At 27.6% G+C, this 10,980-nt stretch overlaps 1 long non-coding RNA gene across 1 annotated transcript; it reads right to left on the minus strand.

Moving 5' to 3' along the window:
• Positions 1-2,777: 2,777 nt before the first annotated feature.
• On the minus strand, positions 2,778-4,385 carry LOC136079590 (uncharacterized). The gene is made up of 3 exons (XR_010638053.1): positions 4,282-4,385; positions 4,151-4,200; positions 2,778-2,915 (listed from the first exon to the last, which is right to left on the minus strand). It is a non-coding gene; the product is annotated as an uncharacterized LOC136079590 (long non-coding RNA).
• Positions 4,386-10,980: the final 6,595 nt, after the last annotated feature.

Below are 10,980 nucleotides of genomic sequence, written 5' to 3' on the forward strand. Positions count from 1 at the left end.
ATACAGAAAAATTTTTTCTTTCTCAATATCTGTGAATTTAGTAAGACATCTACAACGACATAAGATGTTTGAGCTTCTCCTGAAATAAAATAAGCATGAAATTAATATTTATTTTATAATATTAATATGAAATATCCATGTTTTAGCTGTTGTCATTTTATGATCATAAATATTTACATGCAATTTCATAAGATATAAGTTGGGTATTTTTTTCTCATATCATAATTGCTCAGCTCATTAAAAACATTGAGCACACTTTTTGTAGAATACACTAAACAAGTTTATATGGTATTTATTATATATACTATATAAACTTGTTTAGTGTCTTCTTAATATATAATATATATATATATATATATATATATATATATTATATATATACATATATATATATATATATATATATATATATATATATATATATATATATTATATATATGTATATATATATATATATATATATATATATATATATATATATATATATATATATATATATATATATATATATATATATATATATATATACTTTACCTTTGACTTTAGTCAACTTAATGCCATTTCTTTTCCATTTTGATGGTGTTTGTCTTCTTTTTTGGCATTGGATTGAATTTTGGGTGCTCGCTGTGCCATTTTTTTAAAGTTATAAACTTATTCTAAAAGAGTTTGTCGGGAAAGCTAAGATAAGTACCGTGATCTCTGAACAGCGACTATGAACACCGGGGTGAAAATGAACACCAGTACCAGTTTTACTAAATGGTGTAGCAGCACATAAAATATAGCCAAAAATTGAGACTTTTTAACTTATTTGCCTTAAATATAATGTGTGAAAGATAATTTTTGGCTGATTTTTCCGCCCAGTGTTGTGGCCTTATTTATGATAAAGATGGTTATTATGAGCTCGATTTAAAAGTATCGGTTTTGTATGCAGCATGTGTGAGCCATTAACTTCATAGTGTTGATCAGGCTTACAACTTTTACAGGAAGCTGAAAAGTATTATGCTATAATACAAAAAAAAATGGTAGCAATTGGGCAAACAGTTTTCTTCCATGATGCAAAAATGTTCAAAAAGCGTTCGCAGTCACAGTTCACGGTACTTTTAGCACCGAAATTGAGGACTTAAGTACTATTTGTTCAAAAAATTGTATCATTCTGATTTTAAGCTTCTTTAAAAGGAGGCATAGGTACATATTTAAATGTTGCAAATTATCCAGTACACAAGGCTTAACCGTATTAAAAAAAATTACTAATTAGTTTGATTTCGTCAAAATGTGACAAATGTACTTTTAGCACTAAGGTCTTCAATTTAGGCCTTTTGATTATTTTTTTTCAATTTTTTTTTTCATTTTTTTATTATAAAAGTAGAAATGATAAATGAATGAAAATTGTTAAATCTAAAATTTTGAAAAAAAATTTTTTTTTCCTGTTTTTTGTGGTACCTTAAAGATCTTCAGAATCTCTCAATGAGTTTACATAAGTAGTTACAATAAGATTTTATTAATATATTACTTTTACATTGGGGATAGAGGGAGAAATTGTTTTGATGCATTTTTGTTTCAGTTGCTCCAATTTTTTGCAAAGCATTCTCATTTGGTATAACGTGAGTATGGCTGAAAATGTCATATTTGGAACATAAAAAAACAAAAGACTAAAATAAAAAAAAACTCATAAAATATTAAAAACAAATATAATTCTAAAATGATAACAGTTACAAGACAAGAGAACTCGAGGAAGAAATATTTTATTACTAAGTAAGCTTGACCAACAAAAAAAGTGTATTATTACAATTTTTTTTATATAATACACTTTTTTTAAGTCTAGAGTAGTTATAAATTCAATTATGTTGGAATTAAAATTTAGAAATTAACTTTCCTGAGTTTATTATTCACTTTTGAAAAATTTCAAAGCATCGGTCTACCGATTCTTTCAAAAACATTTATTTGATCGAAATATCGAAAACCCTTTGAACTTCGAAGGAGTATGGAGTTGACATAACAATTCAGATATAATTTGTGCTGAAAAATTATTTTGCTGCATACTTTCTATTTTTCTTATTTTCTTTTTATATATTCTGTTATAAAATACTATATCAATTTAATTTTTTAGTCAATTTCTTGCAATACCTTATTGAATGTAGAATGAACTTCTAACTAAACCTTCTCATTCGAGCAGCATGTTGAACCAACCAACACTTTGAAGGCACTAAAAGTAATTTTTTATAGACTTTTAACTTACTGTTGCCCGTTTTCATGCTTTTCTACACAATTTTTAAACAGTTTTTTAACATTTTACTTATTATTTTTTCTGAAATACTTTCTCTAAGTACGTGCGTTCGCTGGTTGTGAAACTATATTTGAAGTTAAATCGGTCTTTGAAATGATATACCAATCGATATGTGGTCTTTGTAAAGCAATTAGATGCAGGAGAACCATTTTGTCAGCACTTGCTAATTACAATAGCAATTAGCAATTGCTGAAATAATTTCAGCAATATTAGCCAGAATTTTAGACAACCAATAAATTATTATAAACATTACTAAATACCTTTTTTTTTATATTAGAAGCCTAGGTAAGAAAAAAGACGCACTTTAAAATAGTTTTTGTTAATTTATTTTAAGTAAAAACATAAGCTAAACTGTTTTGGTAAATTATTTTTTATTTTGTATGTGAGTCATAACATAACTCTCAAGTTGGTTACCAGCCGGCTTTACCATCTTTTAAACGAACTGCTACTTCATAAGGCAATTTGAGACCTTTAAATAAAATTTCATTTAGCGGTTTAAGAGCATCGATGCATACTTCAAACGGAATACAACAAACATACCAGCTTGCACAAAAACTAGCGATTGGCCAGGCGATAAACAACAGAACAATAAACCAAATTATTGCCCATAACACATTCATAATGTCCGATCCTATATAATGTACATATATATATATATATATATATATATATATATATATATATATATATATATATATATATATATATATATATATATATATATATATATGTACATTATCTGTATATATACATATTTATATATATATCTGTATATATACATATTTATATATATCTGTATATATAAATATTTAAATATATGCATATAAATATGTATGTATGTATATATGTACATATATACATACATATATATATATATATATATATATATATATATATATATATATATATATATATATATATATATATATATATATATATATATATGTATATATATACATACATATACATATATATAAATATATATATATATATATATATATATATATATATATATGTATATATATATATATATGTATATATGTATATATATAGACATATATATGTATATAGACATAAATTAGTAAAAACATTTATATAAAAATTTAATTTTTTTCTTCAACATGTTGTTTCGCCAACAAGTAGATTCATCAGGAAGGCTTCCTGATAAGTGTTTTTACTAATTTATCAATTGCTCTGTTCTTTAAGAACATTGAGCCCTCTATTTGTAAAATACACTAACATAATTTATGTATACAAACATATGTATATATAAATATATATATATATATATATATATATATATATATATATATATATATATATATATATATATATATATATATATATATATATATATATATAATTGGTACAAAAGATTATTAAAGTTATTATTAGAAAATTAAAATTATTTTTTCATCATATGAAAAAATAATTTTCGTCACCAAATACTTGGATATGCAGTAAATTCCTGTTAACTCGAACCTCCAAGGGACCAAAGAAAACGGTTCAAAGTTAATTGTTTTACTTCGCTAAAGTCGACTTCAGCGAAGTAATTGGTTTCAAGGAACTAAAGAAAATAGTTCGAGATAACAAAAGTTTGAGTTAACTGGTGTTCGATTTACCAGGAATCAACTGCAATTAGTTTTAAGTATACTAACAATACAAGAAATTTGCAAATTATTTATTTAGTGACTTTAACTTTGAAACAATTTTTTATCTATACTTTTACTCAAGTATTCCTATATTTATTCGTGTACATATAATATTTTTACAGGCTCAGGTAGTGGCAAGGTATAAACCCTGAAGTAATTTTTAATAGTAATAATAATAAAGAAATAATGTTGAAAGACTAGATTAAGTACTTACGTTTATATAAAGATTTTTATATGATACAAAGTAGATTAACAACTTTTTATCTATTGTTAAAAAAAAGTTTAACAATTTTATAAAAAAGAAGCCAAAATTGTTGATATGAAAGTGATAACATAAAAACTTACTCTCAAGTCGACAAACTTTTAAGTGTTACTATCAACTTAATAGCGATGTAATTGCTGAATCGAAAATCAATTTTTTCTGTAAAAACGCAACCTCCGATTGAATATCGATTGAAAGCATATTCATCTTTAAAATACAAAAAGAGAGCACAAAATAATGCAATAACAATTAAAAGTAAATCAATAATAAATGGGACTAATTTAAATATTAAACTTGTAACTATTAGCAACATGTTAAATAAATATTTACAAACATAGACATATTTAGATTTTATTTATAAACATAAATATAATATTTATAGACATATTTAGAAAATTTAGTTCACTCAAAAAAAAATTTAAAAATTTAGCTCACTCACAGACGTATTTAAAAAATTTAACTCAGACAGAGATATTTAGAAAATGCAGCTCACAAACAGACATATTTAGAAAATTTAGCTCACACAGAGATGTTTAGAAAATTTTTCTCGCACGTAGACATAAATAGAAGATTTATCTCACACACAGAAATAATTTAAAAATTGGCTCACATATAAACATATTTAGAAAATTTAACTCACGCAGAGATATTTGAAAACTTAGCTCACAATAGACTTATTTGGAAAATTTAGCTCTCACAGGTACATTTTAAAAAATGTGGGCCTTACCTTGGGTCTTAAAGTATTATTAAAAATTGTAAGTAGTCTATTTTATAATTGTCGAATTTTTTTTATTATCAGTAACTCGGTTAAAAAAAAGAGAGAAACTCATTACGAAGTTACAGATAACACCGGTAAACGGTCATAATATATGAGTAATATAATCACAAACTAAGACTTATTTAAATTAGCTGGAAAAAAAATATGACATTAAAAAAATGATATTTAGTCCTAGTTTTTGTGATACATTAGGTTTTATCCAAAAACGGCTTTTTTATTAATTTTTGATGAAATTTTTTTTTTCAGTCTTGCTGAGCCATCACACCAACAATAAATTTGTAATGAGTCAACACAATTTCTTATAAAGTATTCTATTACGAGTCAGTCACATGCAAACTTTTAAGTAGCGCATTTGAATTTCGCGTCAGTTAGCATTCATTATATCGAAATCCCTTGAAAGTTTGTAAACGACGCACAGTGAGTCAAAATCCATAAAAAACGGCAAAAAACTCCCCATAAAAAAAGTATTGCTTGAAATTAATTAATTTAATCATAATATTACTAAATACCACTAAAAGTCAATAATTAACTTTTTTGTGAACAATTTTCAAGATTTCACCAATTTATACGCCTTTTTCCGAGACTTATTTATTTTATTTTATTTATCGGAAAACTCGTTCAAAAAAATTTAGCTTTTGTGTCACTCTTTTAAGATTGACATGGGTAAAAACAGTTCAAAATTTAATTTGAAGTCATATGTTTAAGATGTTTGGCAACTACTAACAACATTTTTGAAAATAAATTTTGTTTTTAGTTTTTCATTACTGAGATCTCAAAAATGTGTCATAAATTGATTTTTTTAAATTAGTTTAATTATGAGTTTAGTTTAAAAACTAAACGATTCCACTAGATTCCATGGTAGTTTTAATATTTTCCCATTAATAGGTATATATGAAAGCAGAAAAAATAAAAATCATTTGCCCAAACTTGCCACAATTAAAATAAGACCTTTCAAATACTTCGTTTTTTTTGTGTTTTTTTTTTCGTTTTTAATTAAAACTTGCCGTATAAAATAGCGAATATTAGTTCATTGCTTTCATTCATTACACAAATTATACTTTTAGTTCCTATTAGTAAAAAGACTCATGCTCATGCAGATGGTGCTAATTATCAAACCTCAAAAACCAATATATGCAACGTTTGATGGCATAGTGCACGTTTTAAAATTAAAACTTGTGTATAAAATAACTTAAAATAGTTCATTGCTTACATTCAACATGAAAAGAATACATTTAGTTCCTATAATTCAAGAGTTAGCAATTAATCATGATAACTTACTCGAGGCTCTTCTACGTGAGTTTTGTAGACTGGAGGGTCTATACTATGAAAGTATTGAAAAGCCTAAAATGATAAATCTAAAAAAAACTCTAATAATATTTAAATGTAAATTCCGATCAAAGTTGCGGAAGTATGCAAGAACCTTCTCTAGACTTTTAGAACACGAGCGAACTTGGTTGAATAAAGATATTACTGTTAACAAAAAAAATGTTGCATCAGGTTCAGGTAGAAAGTGCAAGAACTGGGAAGATTTAGGTGATAGAAGCAGAAGATCTAAGGTATTAATAAATAAATTAAATTCAACCCAGTTAAAAAAATAGTTTACAAGCTTAAATATTAAATATTATCTTGTTTAAAATTGGCTGAACATCCTGCTGAAGCATTGGCATTAGCTTCAATAAAAAAAGCCACTAGAGATCCTTGCAAAAAAGACTTCGTTGATTTTGTGAAAAGTGCTACAAACTCTGAAAAAGATAAAATCAAAAAGATAAATTTTCCGATAAAAATGAAAACCGAAGATGCCTTGAGCTTAAAAATTCAGTGTGACCTTTCTGATGAACAGTATCAAACTATTAGAAATTCATCGATAATACATAATGCAGATATTTATCCTTCACTTCATGAAATTAAGAATGAGAGACACAAATGTTATCCTGAGGGTTTAATTGTGACAGAAACATCTGCTTCAACTTCTCTACAGGGTATGTTTAATCATACTCTGACAAGGATATTAACTTTTACGGAATGCCAAGACTCTATGAGAATGTTTGCTGAAATTGGGAGGAGGTTTAAAGGTCTACTTCATTTTAAAGGTGGTTTTGATGGTGCCTCCAGTCAAAGTGTCTATAAACAAAAATACACTGATACAAATATTGGTGAAGCCCAAGTTAATGAACAAAGTCTTTTCCAGACAGCTGTTGTTCCACTTAAATTAACCATCATGAACAAAAATGTATTGTTAAATAAAAGCCCTCCAGTACACATTACTGTAGACCCCTCCATCTTCAATATCAAAAAGAAACAGAAGAATTGATAAGAAATGAATATGAACTTTTAAAAGCAGAAATAAATAGACTAGTCAAGTTTGAAGTAAAGTTAAAAGTAGAGGAAGGCGAACCGGATACGACTATCACATTTAAGTTCAAACTAAATTTAACCACGTTTGATGGTAAAGTGGTTGATGCCCTCACTAACACTCTGTCCTCGCAATCATGTAATGTTTGCGGAGCTAAGCCCAGTGAACTTAAAAACCCAGCATTGATCAGATCTAAACCAATCAATGAAAAAGCTTTATCTTTGGGTCTTTCTACTCTGCATTGCTGGCTGAGATGTTTTGAATATATTTTACATTTAGGATATAAATTAGACATTAAAAAATATTTTGCCAAATCCCCTGCTGAAAAAGCATTAGTAAAAAGTAAAAAAACGAACATTCAACTGAGGTTTAGAAAAGAGCTAATTCTTATAGTTGATATGCCCAAACAGAGTTTTGGCAACACTAACGATGGAAACACTGCCAGAAGAGCATTTGAAAATGCTGAAACTTTCGCTGATATAACGGGAGTGGCAGTAGATGTAATTATTAGATTAAGGACAATCCTAATAGCAGTATGCTCCTGTTATGAGTTGAACTCTGAAAGTTTTGGCCAGTATTGCTATGAAACTACAGCTCTTATACTCAAAAACTATTGCTGGTATGTGATTCCCCCAACTGTTCATAAACTCTTGGAACATGGTGTGCAGTTATCTGAGGCATTAGAACTGCCAATTGGTTACTTCTCTGAAGAGTCACAAGAGGCTCTAAATAAAGAAATTCGCAAAGCTAGATTAAACCATACAGCCAAGATATCTAGAAAGAATATTATGAAAAACCAGTACCAATACTTGTTGATTAGAAGTGATCCTGTAATATCAAACACTTGTTTTAAAAAATACAAGGTTGAAAATGGAAAAACACTTACCCCTGAAGTTTTATCTTTGTTAATGCTGTAATAATGAAATAAAACCTTTTTATTAGTATTAGGTTGTTTTTTTTTGTTTTCTTGAAAGAAAAATTAGATAAGATAAATATTAATTTTGTTTTTAATATATCTTAATATTATATTTTTGGTTTTGGTTTGAGGAAATTAATTTTTTTAAATTAAGTCAGTCGTTGTGCGCGTAAAAGTCTCTAACGCGTTTACGCGTAAGTAGTACGAGCCTTAGGCACAAGAAATATTTAGATTAAAAAATATGTGGTATTCTTTTATATGGTATTTTGGATCAAGGAATTCGATTTTTTTATTTAGGTTATATTTTACGCGCGTAAAAGACAGTTACACGCGTATGCGCGCGCCTTACGCGTCATAGATACGCCTAAAAATTATTTTAATGGAAAATTTAAATTTTTTGACCCAAAATACGATAATATTGATGTATCACATAATTGTATATGATAGTTATATAATTTTTGCCGTTTTTTCACCTTTCTGACTCACTGTGCGACGCTTATAACTTTGTTTCATGTGTGATAAAACAATATTCTCTTCACAAGTATGTTCTCTTACACTTTTCACTAGTGATTATAGAAGTTTATTACTAGTATTTTGAATGCAAGATTGGAGACCAATGTAGGTACTGGGCACCACATGAATGAACCACATTTTTTTTGTCTATTATACCTCCTTGAATTGGCTTATGCGTAGCGTGAATATATCAACACTTCCTAAGATATAAACAACTGCCAAAAAGATAAAAAAATTGCAATGCTTGACTTTGTCAAAGGACTACCAGTTGGTAAAACAAACAAAAAAATGCGTCTCTGTTAACAAGTTTTTATTGACTCTTGAAACCTTCTTAAATACACTTACTTTCAAAATTAAGTGAAAAAATTACTATTTAAAACCTATGTTTTACATTGTATCATCATCAAATAGTATCTGATTACGTTCTTTGATTTTTCACAAAAACTTTATTAATAAATACCTCAATATATTATTTTTGTACAAATACTCTACAAAACTATTACAATACTATGTAAAATTTCATAGTTTTTAAACTAATAGTATTTAAATATTAGGATTGTGAATATGTTCATCATAAACCGTAAGCTATGAATTTCTGCTGCCTAATCTCTAATAACTCAAACTATGCTACAATTATGATCAATTATGCAGCGCAATAATCTTTTTTTGTATTCTGAATGATTATTGTCTTGCTTATACCTTGAGCAATTTTGATAAAATCTTTATGAGCAGTTTCGACAAATTGTTTATTATAAGGGCTAAAGGGGGATCCTTTTTGACTGATGAAATCTTTGATGTGGTAGAAAATGGTGTGAATTTTGGGTATTACGCTTGCACCAGTTATCATTAGGTAACATCTTTTTAAATTTCCAATATTTTCAGTGAAATCCGGCTGTTGAATGGGTTTGAAGAGCACATATCCGGGTTTTGAATTAGTTTGAAGACCACAGCAGCCGTGGCGCAAAGGTAGCGCACTTGCCTCATAAGCAAAGAATCCGTAGTTTAAACCCCACCTCTAGGCAAGTTTTGCTACATCTGTTAGGAAAGAAGCGTGAACTTCCTATTAAATGCTCATTCGCGGTGCTCTGTGATAAGACCTTAAGGACTTCTTGGGGCACCTAAATAAAAAAAAAAATTATTTGCAACTGTCATGCCGCAATCAAAACTAGTTTGACTCCATTTGCATTAATCAGTGATCAGATTTGTTCAATATTGGAGTGAGTTTCTGGCAAATCTTATGATACCCCAACAAGAATTTGTCAATTGACTCAATTATCTTTGCCATTTTTTTCAGTGAAAGGTTGTTGTTGTAGCGGTGAGCTGGTTTCATTTCTATCGACAGTGCTAAGAAAAAACCTTTGCCACCATCAATTCATAGCTTCACAAAATAGCCAAAATACGTCATATATATATGATCATAAGCCAATATATACCATACGTCATATATACATGACCATAGGTCATTATATACGATATATACGACACAATAGATAATATATACAACCATACGTCAATATATACGTCATAGTCTCAAATTATTACATTTTAGGCTAATTCACTTCTTCTTTAAGCCTTTGACAATATATCATAAGCTAGTAGGCAAACTAAAAAACTTCAAAAAATTTATAGACTCATAAAACACGCGTACCTAATATATACTCTAAATATTAACAAGAACATGAACATTAACACATCTAACAACACATCTTACATGCAAAATCTCTTATTGAAGGTATGAAAATGATGGATATAACTGAAATAAATATGAAGACTCCACGGGAAGAAACGTCAGGGTCACATTTTTTCATTTTGAGATAATTCGTTATTAAACTTTTAAACCTATGTAAGTTTTGAATTTTTAAGAAAAATGTGTACATATTTGAAGTATATTGCAATTATTGCAATATACTATTAACTATATAACTATTGTGGTTAATAAAGCTAGAATGTGTAAAAAGTCAAAATTTTCAAAATGTGACCCTGCCGTTTCATCCCGTGGAGTCTTCATATCAATAATCTACTTTTTATGTGTGCATATTAAAAATACCGCTTGCCAGCAAACTTTAACCACAAGTTTGAATTAAATCCTAATAAAAAGTATAATCTAATGTAATGCCATCCTTATCTTCTTTGAGCCCTTATTTGCATTAATTTTTTGTTGTAAGCATATATATGCTTACCATAAAAAGTTAATGTACATATGCTAAAGAGTTTTGCAGATA

This window comes from Hydra vulgaris, chromosome 04, assembly GCF_038396675.1.
Source record: "Hydra vulgaris chromosome 04, alternate assembly HydraT2T_AEP".
NCBI classification, from domain to species: Eukaryota; Metazoa; Cnidaria; class Hydrozoa; order Anthoathecata; family Hydridae; genus Hydra; species Hydra vulgaris.